This window comes from Mytilus edulis, chromosome 9, assembly GCF_963676685.1.
Source record: "Mytilus edulis chromosome 9, xbMytEdul2.2, whole genome shotgun sequence".
Lineage (NCBI taxonomy): Eukaryota > Metazoa > Mollusca > Bivalvia > Mytilida > Mytilidae > Mytilus > Mytilus edulis.
The window spans coordinates 52,395,172-52,415,488 of NC_092352.1; the positions used below are offsets into that span (position 1 = coordinate 52,395,172).

General features: G+C 30.8%; 1 long non-coding RNA gene across 1 annotated transcript; it reads left to right on the top strand.

Moving 5' to 3' along the window:
• The first annotated feature begins 12,446 nt into the window (after positions 1–12,446).
• Positions 12,447–19,727, top strand: LOC139490358 (uncharacterized). The gene is made up of 5 exons (XR_011656299.1): positions 12,447–12,642; positions 14,239–14,321; positions 16,309–16,386; positions 17,183–17,197; positions 19,497–19,727. It is a non-coding gene; the product is annotated as an uncharacterized lncRNA (long non-coding RNA).
• Positions 19,728–20,317: the final 590 nt, after the last annotated feature.

Here is a 20,317-nt window from a genome sequence, read left to right on the forward strand (position 1 = left end):
CAATCTAAAAAATGCCGGTATATAATTTTAAATTGCAACTATCTATAGTTCCGTAACGTTCTATCCAGGCGAATGGTTGACAAGTGCGTATATTTTTGTTAAATCTATATTTCTTTTATGTTTCAAACTGTCCTTCACTTTTGACAACGAGACGAGTACTTACATTTTCTCAAATGTACCCTCGGAAAAAAATGTGTAAACAGATTTTTATTTTATCAAATCTTTTTTTAAAAATTATTTAGATTTTTATAAATAATGTTCTTTACACCAGAAATGTTATTTATAAACAAGCGTATGAGTTTTAGTAAAACTGACCAGTATATATCACTATCAGGCACGCAAGACAGAGATGTATATTATACACCCGACAGGAAATCGCTTGAATACCTGGACGTGTCACCTCACAATACCTTTGGGAGTAATACCTTTAGCCATGCAGGTGATCAGACAAGGGAAGGTCCGAATTTATTAAAATAAGTTTATTACATAAAAGAATTATGAACAAATTAGATTTTCGAAAACAATTTTCACGGAACACTTATTTTTGTTCATTTATGACTTTGAACTATAACTTTTTAACCAATTCCCATATAAACAGTTAAAAACGACATGCAGACCTTGGTTACTTACAAAAAAAAAAACATTTTCCGTATCAAATTAGTAAGTCGGATAATACAACCGTACGATTGACAAGATATCCACTCGCAATTACGACTACATTAGGTTACTGCTTTGGTCTTTTATGGTTCAAAGACATATCGTGGCTAAAAACGGAAAAGATGGTCAAAGATGGTCAAATTGGCGGCACACAGAGTATTGATACTCTAATTTTAAAATCGATTATGATTTCTTGTCTAGCAGAATAGATTTAATATCAATGAATTTGAGCATTTTTATACAGAATGGACATAATATAAATTTTTGATTTTTTTTGCGGAGTTTCCCTTTAAGCAAATGGTTAAATCTCGAGGAAAAAATGCATCTTTTCCCGATATTTCAGTTTGATGTCGCGCAAAATATAATTTACGGCAGCAATTTCAAATGTGTCAAAAAGAACGAATGCTTCAATTATTAAGTAAGAAAATTTCTGTCAAAAATCATTATATAGGAAACTTTTATTAAGGTCATATAATATGTGATAAGACTGATAATAAAATACTTTTTCAATGTCATGCAATAAGGTTTAAATGCAAAAAGTTTTTAGAAGAAAGAGTTTAATGTCTGCTTTTTAGATTAATTCTGCGAATTGTTTTTGTCTGTAAAAACATCAAACACAGAGATAAAGAAATAAAATGGAGGATTGAAATGGAGAATGTGTCAAAGAGACAACAATCCGACCAAAGAGCAGAAAATGGTGCGTCTAAACACGACTAAGGACTCCTAAGTGCAATAATGAGTTATAATATGGTACTAAGGACTGAAAGGGGGGCTGTACAATGTACACATTTCTTATCTAGATAGATATTGATATATAATGCATATATTCAAATTCAATCAATAAAAGATCACAAATGATAATAGAACAATGCCTGTGCCAGTTTTCGTTAATTTTTCCGAAAATCACTGTACTATAAGGCACGTGTCAAATTACATAACTGATAACACTATCACCTTAAAAAATGAAAAAATAATTATTTGGATTACCTGACATTTAGATATATTTAATATGCATCGGTTTATGATTAAATGAAAAAAAATAGAAAATTGTTAAGCTGGTTTTTTTTATTTCAGGAAGGAAAATAATGTTTGCATCAAGAAAAATAGCCCCTCCCCTATAAATGATCATTAATTTACCTAAGTGGGGGTTTAAATTTGGAGCCTGACTGCCATAAACAACAGATTACGAACAGCAAACAGTGGATACACCAATTGATATGTACAATGTATGAAAGACAACGACGGACACAAAATGATTGCACTGTAAAATTTCAACTACCATTAAGATCGATTTTTTTCAAATCTCCTTATCAAATTTGAACTGCATTTAAAAAAGACATGGGATATCTATTACCGTTTGGTTTCAAATTGGAATTAATAATTGTATTTTCCCTAAGAGTTTTAGGTAAAACCCCGAGAATCTCATCTCACCTCCTAGAAATTTGAAGTGTCAGGATGTTTGGAAATATGTATGAATTTTCTTACATACTTGAAATTGTATAAAAGGAATAAAAACAAATTCAGTATGTTTACTGTACAAACAAACAACAGACACCAATTGTGTCAGTTATATTGTTTAATTCATTTTTACTGAGAGAAAAATTTGATTAATTGATTATTCAGTGGTTGTTTAAATGTCCAGTGGCAAAAGTTTCATGCATATTCCGGACGAAAAGTCCTTTCAGAAGTATATAATAAAGTATTTGGTATAACGAATGTTTAAATTATTTGGTAAATGTCATTTTCTTAGCTAGTTCTAATTAATTTGTACGAATCAAATTTTCTAACAAAATAATATCTTTTGCTCTAAATTAACATATACGATTCTGATAACAATGGATAATATAAGGAACATTGTAACTTACATAAAAAAGAGATTATGATTGTTTAATCAGTTGTTTTGTCAGTTCGCTCGTGTCAGTCGGATCACTGATTTTCGCCAATATCAAGGAAAAACCGACACGTTCTAAATAATGTCCAACTACCGATTTATTGGTGAAATTAACCTAATATGTCCTGTTCATAAGTATATACAATGTATGTACAGAACTACAAAAATTTGCAGTGCATGTTAACATAAAAGAATCAAATAATTTCTGCTATGCTTGTAGTGAATACGAAAACAGCTTACTATTTTTTTTAGATATATACATACATGTATAAACCGTCAAAGTGAAAAATTATATAACATGAAAATAAAAATACATAGATCATTCATTTATTGCAATCAGTTATATCAAACATGTAGTTGAAATAATTTCTAGAACCAGTCACTGTCTATAGATATAATGCGTCGGACATTGTATGCATATAAATAAAATTAAGATTTTAACTGTATGAAATAAAATTAGTTTAGGGTTTCGCGGAACACAATGTCTCGCCTTCTTTTGCCGCTTCTGTCTAAGTTCAGAAATATTTCCGGTGCATATAAAATAGCCGACTTTAATTTAGTTATTTGAATCTGAGCTGGCTACAAGTATTGTCTTTAATTACAATGCATATAAATTTTAAATACTATTCTAAATATAAAAGCTTTGAAAATCGTGTAAAAAGCGTTCGTTGTTCATTCGTCAATGAATCATTCAACGTGCGTGTATCGTGCGTGCGTGTATCGTGCGTGTATCGTGTATTTATCATTCATCGTGCATCGTGCGTGTATCGTGCGTTCATCATTCATCATTCATTTTGCGTTAATCCTCCGTGTAACGCTCATCGCTCATCGTGCGTGTATCGTGTATCGTGCGTGTACCGTGCGTGTATCGTGCATTCACCGTGCGTGTATCGTGCGTGCGTGTATCGTGCGTGTGGTCAGTTTGAATTTTAGAAGGTCTGTACTACATGAAAGGGCTGTTAACATAAAGACACATAATTCATATAGTTAATGATCTGTTTCATTTCTATAATCGAGTCTTTTTCTTGTTGGAAAATTTTGACAGAGTCTCGATTTATAGGATGGACAATATAGCAGGAGAGTGAGGCGCAGGTTAATGATTTGTTGGTTTTCAATCTAGATTGAAGTAATATTCTGATATGGCATGTTAATTACTTATGTGTCAAATTATAAAGTTTATTTGCAAACGGTTATAAAAATACATTGACATTCGACATAAAAATAAATTTTGAATAGAAAACATTTTAAAAAGTTTCATATATTGACCTGGTTAAAGAGATTGCATTCTTATCCTAGTATTCATGGTTTGTATATAACAATTTACTAAAAGAAGGATAACATATAAATTGCAATCCACATGATCTTTACATGTACATTGACCTGAATGTAATATCAATACAATCTGTCAAAAAGAAAAAGTCACCTAAGAATAATTTGAATAAACATGCATATTCTGAGTGTTAATTTCAAGGTGAAATTAGACAAGCTACAACACAGCAGCTTGACGTACACGAGTAACTTTATTTCATGCTTAAATTTACAAAAACAAAACGGTGTTCATTAGTACGGAAATTCCTGATTTTGAACTTGAGGTTGTATCTAATTCGTTATGCCAACTTTTTTTCCTCTCAAGTTATTTCAATAATGTCTTACCATATACAACATACAGCTATACAGTTCAGGAAATTACAGGCGAAGGTGGTGGGTTATTTGCAATGTAAGGTCATGAATTAGAATATAGACGTGTGACATGCTGTATTATAAAAAGGTGTAAAACGAAAATGTATAATGGTGTGAATTTGAATGTTTTTTTTTAAATATGACTTCATTTATTGATCCTCAGAAACTGATTTACTATTTCCCGAATGAATGTGACATATGTTTGATGTCTCACTATTTGGTTTTTAATAGTGTTTCGTGTTGGTATATTATGATAGTTATCAAAGGTACCAGGATTATGAAACCTAAATAGACTGCTACAGGTCATTCAGAAAACACAATATAGTAGTCCATAAATAAAAATCAACGAGCAAGTAAATATCAAACTATGGTACAGTACAGAATAAGACACTGGGTCTAAACAATGGTGCAGTACAGAATAACACCCTGGGTCTAAATAATTCTTGGACAAGGGAACATACTTGAAACTTATTTATAATAAATGTGTCTTCAGTGATGCTCGTTGCCAAAATATTTAAAATCCAAAGCTTATATAAAAGATATAGAGCTATAATTGGTATCTGACCAGTTCGCATCATACTTGATGTCTGCCATTATATTTATTATAGATAACAGATGAGCAAGTGTATAATTCAAACGATGTTCAATACGTTGATTACGGTTGATGCGTTTACCATGAGACTATTATTTCTAAGTCGTTTATCAACAATATAAATGCCATCGATAGAACAATAAAAAAGAAGCATGATAAGTAAAGATGATAAAAGGCGTATTTTACTTATTCTAAACTTGATTTACTTTTGATGTCAAAATTCAGAGATTGAATAGAAAAAAAAATAATAAACAAGCTCGTCATTTTCTGTGAAAAATTATGTCCATCCAAAGGGAAGCAACTGAAAAAGGTTCTTAAATATCGTGATGAATTAAGGGGATAGTAGTTTACCAATGTAAAAAATCTGGTAAATCGATTATTGGAAGACAAATTATGGTGACAAAACTTTAGCAATTCATAAATCAAGAGCAAGTGAGTCGGTGGGTAAGTGTCTTCTGCCATGCATGCACCACCGTCATTCGACGTTTACACTCAGGAATTCATGTATACACTAGTGAGGGACGAATGAACATCATGATATGTTCATCACCATGTACGCCCTCTTTGATAATAAAATCTTACTTTGATCTGAAAAATGTTGATGATTAAATAAACAAAATAAAGTATGTTTTTTAATTAATTTAATTTAATTAAAATGAAACGTTTTAAAAATTCACACATTTCTACTGCAAAATTTTAAATATTTCGTATTTGTTAGATTTTTTTTATATTCTTAGTTAAGATAATCATATAATGTCTCTTAATAGTTATTTACTGTTTTTCAAAAAAGTAGGTCTTTATCACTGCACATTCTTGGCTTTCATATAGTTAGCTTTGAGCATCCCTGATGAAGGTCAATCTAGATAACCACGTCGGGTGCATGAACTTGGTAAAAGGTTGTTTTTTTAATAATCCCTCGATTTGTCTTCCTCTTTGCTTGCAATGGGCTGTCACTACATGAAAGGGCTGTTAACATAAAGACACATAATTCATAAAGTTAATGATCTGTTTCATTTCTATAATCGAGTCTTTTTCTTGTTGGAAAATTTTGACAGAGTCTCGATTTATAGGATGGACAATATAGCAGGAGAGTGAGGCGCAGGTGAATGATTTGTTGGTTTTCAATCTAGATTGAAGTAATATTCTGATATGGCATGTTAATTACTTATGTGTCAAATTATAAAGTTTATTTGCAAACGGTTATAAAAATACATTGACATTCGACATAAAAATAAATTTTGAATAGAAAACATTTTAAAAAGTTTCATATATTGACCTGGTTAAAGAGATTGCATTCTTATCCTAGTATTCATGGTTTGTATATAACAATTTACTAAAAGAAGGATAACATATAAATTGCAATCCACATGATCTTTACATGTACATTGACCTGAATGTAATATCAATACAATCTGTCAAAAAGAAAAAGAAACCTAAGAATAATTTGAATAAACATGCATATTCTGAGTGTTAATTTCAAGGTGAAAGTAGACAAGCTACAACACAGCAGCTTGACGTACACGAGTAACTTTATTTTATGCTTAAATGTACAAAAACAAAACGGTGTTCATTAGTACGGAAATTCCTGATTTTGAACTTGAGTTTGTATCTAATTCGTTATGCCAACTTTTTTTCCTCTCAAGTTATTTCAATAATGTCTTACCATATACAACATACAGCTATACAGTTCAGGAAATTACAGGCGAAGGTGGTGGGTTATTTGCAATGTAAGGTCATGAATTAGAATATAGACGTGTGACATGCTGTATTATAAAAAGGTGTAAAACGAAAATGTATAATGGTGTGCATTTGAATGTTTTTTTTAAATATGACTTCATTTATTGATCCTCAGAAACTGATTTACTATTTCCCGAATGAATGTGACATATGTTTGATGTCTCACTATTTGGTTTTTAATAGTGTTTCGTGTTGTTATATTATGATAGTTATCAAAGGTACCAGGATTATGAAACCTAAATAGACTGCTACAGGTCATTCAGAAAACACAATATAGTAGTCCATAAATAAAAATCAACGAGCAAGTAATTATACTGCAATCAGCTATTTTACTATACAGATAAAGCTATACGTATAAACGTTAGCTTTATACGTCAATGACCTCAACTCACCTATAAGCCCCGCCTACTTACAACGTCACGTCACAGCCATGACAACGTGTAGTAACAATGGTCAAACTTTTATGAATTTAAACCTGTTATGTCTTCAAATTGGTAATTTATATACCATGTTTATCAAATGTTATTAATTAAATTCATTTTCCCTTTCTAATTCCTTAAATTGTCAATGCTTACCGCCTAGACTACGCTCATAGGGAAATACCCCAAAATGGTCCCCCAGGGGGGAAATTCCAAACACTTTTTTTTAATAATATTTGTTTCATATTTTTATTATTTTTTTTTTATCTTTTTATCGATTTCAGTATAAAAACAATATACGTATCGTGTCTTGAAATATGAAATTTATTTGTATTCGGCACAAAACGGGAAAATGCTCGGTAGAACCTCGCATTTTCCCGTTTCTAAGCCTCATACAAATAAATTTCATATTTCAAGACACTATACGTATATTGTCTAAATATCAAACTATGGTACAGTACAGAATAAGACACTGGGTCTAAACAATGGTGCAGTACAGAATAACACCCTGGGTCTAAATAATTCTTGGACGAGGGAACATACTTGAAACTTATTTATAATAAACGTCTCTTCAGTGATGCTCGTTGCCAAAATATTTAAAATCCAACGCTTATATAAAAGATATAGAGCTATAATTGGTATCTGACCTGTTCGCATAATACTTGATGTCTGCCATTATATTTATTATAGATAACAGATGAGCAAGTGTATAATTCCAGTACAGTACAGAATAAGACACTGGGTCTAAACAATGGTGCAGTACAGAATAACACCCTGGGTCTAAATAATTCTTGGACAAGGTAACATACTTGAAACTTATTTATAATGGTAATCATGAATATTGTTGATAAAAGACAGCGTAATAATAGATCTCATGGCAAACTTATCCATCTTAATCAACGAATTTCTTATATTGTACAGTTGCTGCTCTTCTATCTATACTTTAAAACAATGGTAGGCATACATTATTATCCAAACTGAGTCAAATAACAATAAGAAAATCATATGATAATTTCAAGTAGTATGACAGTCTCGTCTTTCCGTCAATTCTATGAAAATACGTGCATAATTGCAGCTTTTTGCCACCATATTAGGTTTTCCATCGTATCGATAAACCTGAAGATAAATACATGCACTTTGTAATAGTTGACATATTAAAAGTATTAAAAGAGGTATTGATTTCATCAACTAATCGAATACATTAAATGACTCTATCATTCAAAATTTAGACCTCCCTTCTTTGCTAACACAGTCATCTATTATTGCGTATACATACAAAAACACAGCAGACGTTTAATTATTGATTATAAGTCAATATCATCTGACGTCAATGTAGAAAATAATACTTCTCTAACTTTAAACTTCAAAACTGCGAATCGTCGAATTTTAATATGTTCCCTTTTGCAATGTTATTACGGTGACCTCATATCGTTCAAGACCAAGATGTTTAAAAAATTTGAAAAAATATCGTTCTCCATCTTAAATACATGTATAACCAAAAAAACGAATATCTTTAACCAAAATACCAAAAATAAGCCATCTTAAATTAAACAACTTTGACTGATGATTGGTACCTTTATTTAATTTCCATTTCTACCCACCCAGGGATAACTTGGGAATAGAAATATGGCCACCTTTGGTCTCTTTTGAACCAACAGTTTAATTCTTTCAAAAGTGGTGGTGTGTCTATTTGGTTTGAAGAATGTATAGATTAGCTGATATGTTCAGATAGAATTGAGACATAACATTCGAATATTCATATAGAGGGAGGGCCAGGCGCTCAGTACCTTATGAAAGCTTAAAAACAATTCTTTGTGGTATCTGAAGTTGGCTGATTGCAAACGAAATTTCTGTAACGAAATAACTTAACTTATTGTCTGTTTCAAGTAGCAGTCAATATTTACAGCTTTCTTCTCGGTCGACCCCTATTACTGGACCTACATATTGTATTTGCATTTGTCTTGAACATGTATGGAATATTTGCCAAAGGACGTTGTTGTTATTTTGTTTCACAAATACTTTCATTTACTAGTAAATCGTATGCAAAACCATTACAAGCCTAAAACTACATGCACAATTATTAATTTCAAACCTATAGAAATAATAATCTCATCATATATATCAGGATAATAATTTTGTACGACAGACGCGTGGTTCGTCTGTATAAAACTGACCAGAGACGCTCGAATCAATATATAATAAAACCAAAATAACGTTCAAGGTTGAAGGACATGTTGAATATAAAAAGCCAACAAAATAATCATTAGAAAAACATTTTTTTTGTTGCACTTAAATTACTTGTACATTTTTACATATTGCCAAGGTTAAAAGAACAAATGGTAAACACAGGCTGTTGCAAGTGAATACATCGGAGTTTAAAGGTCAACAAGGTTTGCTTCTTTTATTTATTTTTGGGGTAACATAACATATTGAGTTCCTTCTGAAACATGTGAAGAAAAAGTATGTTAATTGTACAAAATATTCTAAAATTATGATAATGTATACATTTGAAGGCCATATAACGTGTAATGTAATTTAAAAAAACCGAAACATCTTGCAATTACAACTGTTTTTTACTTTTATTTTCTCAAAGCAAGCTGTGAGATGTAGGAAAGATACTGTGATGAAGTTTTTCAACAAAGATCATTTATATCTTTGAATCTAAATTTCCTTTGATAATCCCTTTACAAACTCATGTTTCATTACATGTACATGTTTAGAAATGATCTCAACGAAACACGTAGATAAATTAAATGAACTAATTTGTAATCGAAAACACAGTGTAAAAGCCTTACTTTAAAAGTTATATTAATTTATATGTTGGATTACCTTATTTCGGGGAAAGTAAAAAAGTACTCGCCGAAATCTGTCATATAACATAAACGGTATCAATTTTCCTGCACCAGATGCGCATTTCGACAATAAATGTCTCTTCAGTGATGCTCGTTGCCAAAATATTTGAAATCCAAAACTTATATAAAAAATAAAGAGCTATAATCCAAATGGTCCAACAAGTATAGCCAAATCTGTGAAAGGAATCAGAGCTTTGCATGAGGGAGATACATTCCTTAATTTATAACAATTTCTAACATTTTGTTACAGCAAATTTTAATAACACAAAAAAAATCCGTATTTTTATTATGCGATTTTGAGATATTCACGGGCGTTTATAGTAAGATGTTCTGTTTAGAAATAAGCCGTACTATTGATCGAGCCGCAGGCACTTGTCTCTGATTTCGTTTTACCTATAAACATTTAGATATATTAAAGATTTTTTTCAGAGACAGGTTCATGTGGTTAAAACCATGACGTAAATCTATCATGAATCATTGTTACTTAGAAATTAAGTAAAGATTGAATGACATTTTGAAAACAGAAATTCTTTTAAAATGAAAATAGTTATACCGTTTTGCAGTCTTCTACTATCATGTGATGTTATTTGTATGGTACATTAGGTAAAAATTTCTTAACTAGAACAAACTTCTTTTGATCCGTGTTTTACTTGAAGCATACACTATTCGTAATATCGATTATTTTCTATCCAGTTTGTCTTTAAATATCAATAAGGTATACAAAAAACACAATTTTCATAATTCATTTAATAAAGGTTAATATTTTCTTTAAACATACTTTCATTTACAATGTTCTTATAAATCTCAGCCAAAACCTTTTTTACGTACACAATTTCCAACCTTTATTGAGAAAGGCTATTGAAAAAACATTTTGAATGTGCAAATCTGCTAAGAAAATAGTTTTCTACAGATACAGTAATATTTTCAGACCAAATCTTTGTATCTATGAAACAATTTAGTAATAGTGATAAGTAAATAGTGATAAGTAATTTGTGGTAAAGCAATCTATGACTTAATAGTCTATTAATAATACATAGATTCCGCTTAAATAACTAAAAATCAAAAACGTTACTACAGACACGAGCATATCGAACGAGTGTGGATAAATAAACACTGTAAGGCGATGTCAAAGAAACATTGACCGCAAAGAACAATTTTCATATTTATTGTAAATTTTTGCCTACAGTTACTTGTATAATACTAATATATCTAAATATGTATACATGTCTTTTGTATGTGTACATTTTGCATATTACCAAGGTTAAAAAGAACAAATGGTAAACACAGACTGTTGCAAACAAAATAATCTGAGTTTAAACAAACATGGTATATACAAAAATTGACATAATGTACATTAAAGATGCAAATTACTAAACAAAGAAGAAAACATATTTGCTATAAAACTATTCTGATTGCTTTAATATTAAAATGTCACCGCCTATATACATGTACTAACTATGTCATGGAGTTAAACAGTGTCAGGGACAACATGTTACTTTACTATAAAACATTAACATCTCTATCGAATTGACTATTGATGAAGTACAATACAGGCATTGATCAGAAGAAACATGGTTGTAGCAATGATGGGGGTCGTAAATATTCTTTTGTTTACAGCTGTTTTGATAGTTCCAGGCAAGTAATTTTTATAGTTATAGTATTTGTTGTAATTCTCAATATAAGAATAAGAAATGAAAATAATAAGAAGAAAAAATAAAAAATAAATATATTATAGTTTTTATGTCTTATAACTTAAAGTTTCTATGACTTAAAGTTTAATGATTTTATCATTACAACTGTGTACGAGTAAACCTATCACATTATAAAAAAAAGCATTCAATTCTTATAATTACATATTCTGCTACATCAATGAGTTGGTAGTTATATAATGAATTTCGGTTGTTTTTAATGCTCTATCATGACATTGACACAGATAGCATGTGCAGTCGTTGCTATTGTTTTTTTTTATGCTGAAATTAAACATGATATTGGAGAGCATAGCGATTGTTGTCTGCCAAAAAAAAATTTCGAATTCTAATGAAACATACACGTAATGTGATAATTGGTATTTTTTGTCTTTACTCCAATTGTTAATCCGCTGATTGTGATGTGTGGTAATATGAAAGAGCTTTAAATATTTTCATGAGATTCACGTTCGAAAGACGGAATACAACGGACTCTTTTGTGGTCAGTAGTTTATTGAATTTTGCAAGGCGTGAAGCACATCAATTCTCGTATCTCTCGAATGAATCAATACTCATCTTTAATGAACTGGAGCGATTGACATTTTGAAAATAAGAGGTTATGACTGTATGATGACCTTAATTATTCATAGTCGAGTATTTTGTATGGTTGCTCGCTTATTGGAAGTTAGGTCATATGTTTTCTGATCGAATTATATATAAATTCGTGTAGGAATCTATGAATTTAAACAGGTATGCGTCACTTTTATTTGTTATAGAAACCAGAAAGGATACCATATATATTTTTCGATCAAGCAAACTGTATTATATACATAACAGTTGCTAACAACAACAGGGTATTTATAAAACCATATAAAATATCTACTTATTGAGTTTTCTTTTGACAATTTACAGTAAACATTTCTATTTCAGGATCTGCCTTGTGTAAATTTCCATGTGAATGGATTGGCAAAACATTTATTTGGGAGGATACGCAAGTTCCACCAAACCCAAATGGATATGGGACTATCACATATAGTAAATGTAATCATTCGGTGGCTGTTCTGACAGTAAATGTAAACACTGTTGATCTAGTATGTTTAGAGATTAAAGGTCCTTATATTTTGTTGAAGTAAGTTTTTTATGGATTAACCTACCTTATCGTTTGTTCAGTAAATATATACTAGTTAACTAATGTTCAAATTAAGATGAGAAAAATCAATGTAACTTAAAAAAAATATTGAACGAATTGCATGAAATTCATAAAAAGCGAGACCATTTAAATCGTAAGCATTTCGTACTATTATTGCATCACCCGTAATAAATTAACTCATCATATCAGGATTGCAATTTTGTAATAAATGCACACTCAGTCAAAATGTTAAAACAGGTTGCAAAAAGAACAACCCGACTCACCAATACATATAATATCACAATCACAGACTGCAGAACCAGGAAAGGAAAGACCGTAAATACATGTATGTGTAAACGTATGCTTCCCTAAACGTATCCATATAACGTCACTGAACTGCAAAACATGTCTAACTGCGAAAGGTTGCCAAAAAAATGTTCCTATTTAAGAACGCTTAATCGTGTTCTTTTAATAAAGACTGCCGAACATTGTTAACGTGTCCATTTATTCAAAAGTGTTTATTATTTTAACTCCAAGAGTGACTGAAACATAGAAATATGGTGATTAACTTTAGACCGATATTTAAATTAATACCCATGCGGTATGGAAAAGTACTTATTCCAAAATGGTAATGTTAAATCCAAATCTTCGTGTAAGGAAAGTGGTTTAATTATAGACCTAAATGTACCTGTTGTATTTATTGGTGGTATGTTCTCGTTGCGAACTGGCTGAAATAAAAGTCACGGAACATGATGCAAACAACCACCATTTAATCCATTATTTCTGTTAGGCGATTATTTATTCTCATAATTGAGTTGACAGTTTAAAAAAGATACACTATTAAATTGACCCGCATTCACATCTTGGACTTTACTCACAAAATAATTCACTTTGTAATCGATGAAATAAAGGAAAAGTTTAATTTACCAAAATGATGGATTGTTATTTATATGTTCACTCTAAATATACATGAATTATTTGCCATTGGACATTAAACAATCAAAAGTTCAGAGTAGTTAATTTATATGTTGTAAATCAAACTTGCAGTTATTCTAAATATTACAAATCGACGTCGACCAAACTGTTCTTCTTTCAACTCCGTTACTTTTTTAATTTCCGATAATTGCGATCAAACACAGCATTGCTGTCATTTGATAGCGACTTTTATAATTTTAGAACCCAACCTAAACCCGACATTTTTAATCATTTCTACTATTATTGAATTCAGTTAACGTTATTGATGTCACTGAGGACATAATAGTACTGAAAGTTTTGAGGGTTTGATGGAAGGGATGAGAATGATATCAGACACGTTTGAAGGCATCGGACAGGTTTAAGGGGATAGCCAAGTTTGAAAGTATTCGTACATATAAAGCTATAAATGGCCAAGGTATAACATCAGTTTTTGATGTTCTTTTTTTATTTTCTTGTTTGCATTTATTAATTTTTTTTAGAAAACATAATTTCGATTAATGACAAAACATGTATGAAAACAACATTGCTTGTATACCTGTTAGTTTTACTGAAATGTCTATATAATAAGTTTAAACATGTAACCAACTTAATTAATATACTCACTATATACATGCTTTATAGATGGACCACAGAAGGAGAAAGTTTCCTGGATTGTTTGACAGTGAAGATTATAAGTCCTGATGTGTTCACATTTATTGCTAGAGGTATTTATTTTATTTCCAGAGTAATGGTATAGCTTGGATATAGATAACAAAGTGATAACGCTAATTTGGTAATTTATTTGTTTCACACAGGGTCATATAAAAACAAAAAATAAAGTGAAAGTTTTTTCATATTATTCTGCAGCAAACGATAAAATTAATTTTGCTGATAAAAATATTGCTGTTATATTAAAAATGAAGATTAAATACCATGCATATGGGGACACTACTAAAAAAACTCATATGGCAAAGAAAAACATCTTAACCCATCCCTTGAAACAAAAAAACGAAAAAAAACCCCAGCATAAACACTTCACAGAATACTGAAGAATAGTCAAAGTACACCCAAACAAAATCTGGTGTTTTTCAATTATTAGATAGAAAGCTCTGTTCATATCAAAGGCAATATTGCAAATTGTTCAATTATTAGATAGACAGCTATGCTCATATCAAGGCAATATTGCAAATTGTTTAATTATTAGATAAAAAGCTCTGCTCATATCAAAGGCAATATTTCAAATTGTTTAATTATTAGATAGAAAGCTCTGCTCAAATCAAAGGCAATATTGCAAATTATTCAATAATTAGATAGAAAGCTCTGCTCATATCAAAGGCAATATTGCAAATTGTTCAATTATTAGATAGAAAGCTCTTCTCAAATCAAAGGCAATATTTTAAATTGTTCAATTATTAGTTAGAAAGCTCTGCTCAAATCAAAGGCAATATTGCAAATTGTTCAATTATTAGATAGAAAGCTATGCTCATATCAAAGGCAATATTGCTAATTGTTCAATTATTAGATAGAAAGCTTTGCTCATATCAAAGGCAACATTGCAAATTGTTCAATTATTAGATAGAAAGCTCTGCTGAAATCAAAGGCAATATTGCAAATGGTTCATGTCTAGGTGATATGATTTGTATATGAAAGACAATTTATATAATTTCATCTAAAAACAACCTTTTTTTGGTCCAAAACATCTATTTATTTTGACTACATAGCTTTAGTCACATAACTTGTCATGTGTCTATGTAGCAATATGCTTAAAGGGGAAAACAGATTTACCCTCATAAATTTTACCATCCCCTTTTCCTTGCTTTCATACAAATTAAGCTTACTGTTTGTGTCATATATATGCACATATAAAAATAAGAAGATGTGATATGATTGCCAAACAGACAACTCTTTACAAGAGACGAAATGACACAGATAGAAGCAGTGAAAACAAAATCGAATTATGTTTCTCAAAACTGCGTTTGAGCAGTTTTAATGTAAGGAGCCCACCCCTTTTAAAGAAAACTGTATGGTGTGACTATGCAAGACCGTAACGTATTAACTTAGATATGCAAAGAAAATTCGATGGAGCAGAGCATATACTACTGCTGAGAAATGGAAAGTTGCCAATTGCAAAGTTGAAAATAGATTTAATATTTTAAGTCATGCATCTGTTTTGATATCGCGAAATTAATCAAGATATGAAAAAGCAGACCTTCTACCTTCAACTGTTTCCTTACTATCAAGTTCACTGTGATATATGAGATTTTGAGTTATAGAGTGACAGAACAAAATCGATATATCTGAAATTGAATTTTAAAAAATTTACAAGATGCTTTTGTATTGTCTTTAAGAAGCATATGAGTTCTGCTTCATATAATATAAGTACACAAACAGGTATAATTTGTTAACGGAAAATATCAAATTAAACCACTAATGCGTTTGTTCTAGTCATTTTAATAAATATTTTGTAACACAATCTTTTGACAAGACAATGAATTAATGAATGAATTGTTTTTGATAGAATCATATAATATATATTTAAGAATTATGGACGTGAACGACCTCTTATTAAGTAGATGATTTATAAAATTGAGAATGGAAATTTTTAGTTCCTTAAAATGTATCCCTCTTCTTTATATAAGTTTCTGATTCCTAGAAAACTCTCAACAAAAATGTGATGAAACTATTTTCTAGCTATTATTTTTTTAATTAAAGGTGCAGTAAAAACTGGTGGATTTTGCAATGCTTGTTTTGAAGCCAACGAGGTCAATGCCATTTCTGTCGTTGCTAGAGGTTCGTTTATTTTAATTATTTGTTATTAACTGTGGATCCACTAATCACACCAGTTAGCATGTTTAATCAATAATGAAAACAACCAATACGTTTTTACGATTTACATTTTGATAAAAAAAAAAACAATCAATTTAGAGAACGAATTACGTGTATAATCTCGAAAACCGTATACGGTCCGCATTAACATTCGGTTTCCAGCTTTCCCTGATATAATTATTTAAAGAAAAGCATGATATGTTATAATAATCTTTTCAAATGTACATACGTAATACTAATATGTAGCAATAAAAGAAATATTCGGTTTTTATCTTTAAATTGTTTGGTTGTTCTCGACTTTTCGAATCGGTATTCAGATACATCATCACTGATTCTTTGCGTTAACAATTTGTTATAAAAACTTCAAACTCAGTTCTATATTGCAAACGTATTCTATGGAGGCTTTACATCCGATTTCAATGAGTTTGTAGCTAATGGTGATATCTTTGGTTAGCTTGCTTTCTAGCTGAACCGTGAAGTCATTGTTAGGTAAAGGTAAAGTATAATACCCTCCTGTCGAAGTAGCCTAGTCCTACAGACAGATAGATTGGTCATCTGATGGATGTCTACTCTTAAATGATGGTAGTTTACAAAACCTACCAATGACTTCACGGTTCAGCTAGCAAGTAAGCTAACCAAAGATATTACCTTTGGGTTCACACTTAATGAAATCGGCTGTAACATGATTGAATTGCTTGATTTATCTTTAGAATTTATGTAATTGAGCATTTCATATTAAATTTATTTTAATTTCTTTCAGCATATGGTGCTACAGGTAAAGTTTTTAAAAAAAAATTCAGGCAATTTCATTTTTTTTCATTATTATAAATGTTAAATAACATGCATGCTTATATTGATGATTTTGAATCTGTTCAAAGTTTTGATTTTTCTACCCTGTATACCACATTGCCTCACATTCTCATTAAGAAAAAATTCACACACCTAATTAAATGGGCATTTAAAAAGTCAAAATGTGAATATATATGTTCTCTCTTTTAGGTCATTTTTTAGTAGCAATAAAAAAAAACTATGTGAATTGGGCATGCTTTGATACTATATATGCCCTTGAATTTTTACTAGATAACATTTTTGTTCGCTTTGGAGATTCCGTATATCGTCAGATTATTGGAATTCCAATGGGAACTAACTGTGCACCACTTATTGCGGACCTGTTTTTGTATTGCTATGAGTTACAATTTATGAAAAACCCATGGAAACAACATCTGATAAACAAATTTAATAATACTTTTAGATATTTGGATGATATTTTGGCTCTCAATAATGACGACTTCAGTATGTATATTAAAGAAATGTATCCTGTTGAACTTACTTTAAATAAAGCTAATACTAACAATGACCACTGCCCTTTCCTCGATCTTGATATATTTATCATTAACGGAAAGCTGAATACTAAAATTTATGATAAAAGAGATGATTTTTCATTTCATATCGTTAATTATCCATTTTTAGATGGTGACGTTCCCTTGTCACCATCTTACGGTGTTTATATATCTCAACTTGTACGATTCGCTCGTGTATGTAACACTGTTTTAGACTTTAACGAGAGAAATTTATGTATTACTGAAAAAATATTACACCAGGGTTTTCGATATCACAAACTAGTCAAAACATTTACTAAATTTTATCATCGGTATAAGGACATCATTCGTAAATATAGCTCAACATGCAGACTTCTTATACGTTCAGGTATTTCACATCCAATTTTTTATGGAAATATTCTTTATAAAGCACAAAGGTGTCAGTATTCACCTCAAAAACTAACAAAACCTTTGAATAGACTTATTAAGAAGGAATATAGTTACGATACTGTTGTCAGGTCATTAAAGATTACATATTTTGGCGTTAATATTGATTCACTTATAGGGTCTTTGCATCGGAACTAAACACATTTATTCAAAAACCAGTTGTTGGCATGACACGGGTTATGATCTTCTCATATATGTTATGATGGTATGATACTAAACCCCTAACAGGAAGGATTGTGCCTGATGTTCATATGATGAAATCATAATCTTTCAGTCAGTTTAATTGAAGTCTGGAGCTGACATGTCAGTTAACTGCTAGTAGTCTGTTGTTTTTTATGTATTATTGTCATTTTGTTTATTTTCTTTGGTTACATCTTCTGACATCAGACTCGGACTTCTCTTGAACTGAATTTTAATGTGCGTATTGTTATGCGTTTACTTTTCTACATTGGCTAGAGGTATACGGGGAGGGTTGAGATCTCACAAACATGTTTAACCCAACCGCATTGTTGCGCCTGTCCAAAGTCAGGAGCCTCTGGCCTTTGTTAGTCTTGTATTATTTTTAATTTTAGTTTCTTGTGTACAATTTAGAAATTAGTATGGCGTTCATTATCACTGAACTAGCATATATTTGTTTAGGGGCCGGCTGAAGGACGCCTCCGGGTGCGGGAATTTCTCGCTACATTGAAGACCTGTTGGTGACCTTCTGCTGTTGTTTTTTTCTATGGTCGGGTTGTTGTCTCTTTGACATATTCCCCATTTCCATTCTCAATCTTAATAAATGCAAAATTGGAGTTATGATTTCTTTTTCAATTAAATCATTATATCAGATATATCTATATCAAACATGTACTCATTTTCAAAATAACAAACGAATAAGAAAACTGCACGTTTCTTGTGATAAATATAAGAATTTAATTCAACACTTCAAGACATTGGTAATGTAGTAAAACAGGATACTTGAACCATAAGCAGAAAGACGTTTAATTGTACATATAAATGAATTTGCATTTTATGCAAACATATAAGTAATGATGATTCATTAAACATATATCTCGATTGTAACAATACATTTTTGAATTGCCATTTTAATTGGAAAATTATTCGGATTAGTAAAATAATGATTGAAAGCAGGTTAAGACACATTAGTGGCCTTCGGCTGTTATCTGCTCTTTGGTCAGGTTGTTGTCTCTTTGACACATTCCACATTTCTATTCTCAATTGTATAAATACAAAAAAACAAAACAAAAAATATCTTTTTTTTATTAAATAAGTTTAGAAGATTAATGCTTTACAAATGTATTACAGATGACGCAGATGTCCTCACTTGTACGGCACCTCCTCCAAAATGCCATGGCAAAAGACGCAAACATTGCAAAGGTCTCGGACGGCTTAAACAGTGTCGTCGACCTGGATATTGGTATTCAGGAAAACCATCACATTATAAATATCGTACAGCAAAACCGTGCAAAAAGTGGAATTGATAATATAATTGCGAAGAGATGCTTGTTCGTCTAATTATGCACTATTGTATGCAATTAAAACAAAATATAACATCAAAATAGTTTTGTGCTTTATGTTGTTTTAATAGTATTGTTATAAAATTTGATTAGCAGGAACAATTTTGAATACTCCCAATTTAGTATAGAACAATTTCCTGACATTTCCAAAGGGTTCGTTAGTTATATTTTGTATGGTTTATTCTAAAACATGCCCTCATTTTCGAATGAAAGCAAGTGGTTGCGACTGAAGCATTTTTATTTACATGATGGACAATACGTCTATTTGGGAAAAGCTCTGCATTCGTTCAGTGTCATTCATCATCATATTGCAGTAATTTAGACACATCGCCCGACGAAATTCCCGGAAATTTACTGAACAAATAACGATAACCTTAAACGCGCGTCTGGCGTACTAAATTATAATCCTGGTACCTTTGATGACTATTACATGTATTAGGATTCAACTTTTATGATCGTACCGATAAATACACAAAGAATTTAATCTAAAAAATTAGAAACTTGAAACTTGAAACTAAGATCACGAGAGTCGATTTTCCGTTCCGTATTTCTAATGTGCCTCCTTGTTAAGACGGTGTTGTTTCTTCGCCTTGTACAGTGTGTATACTA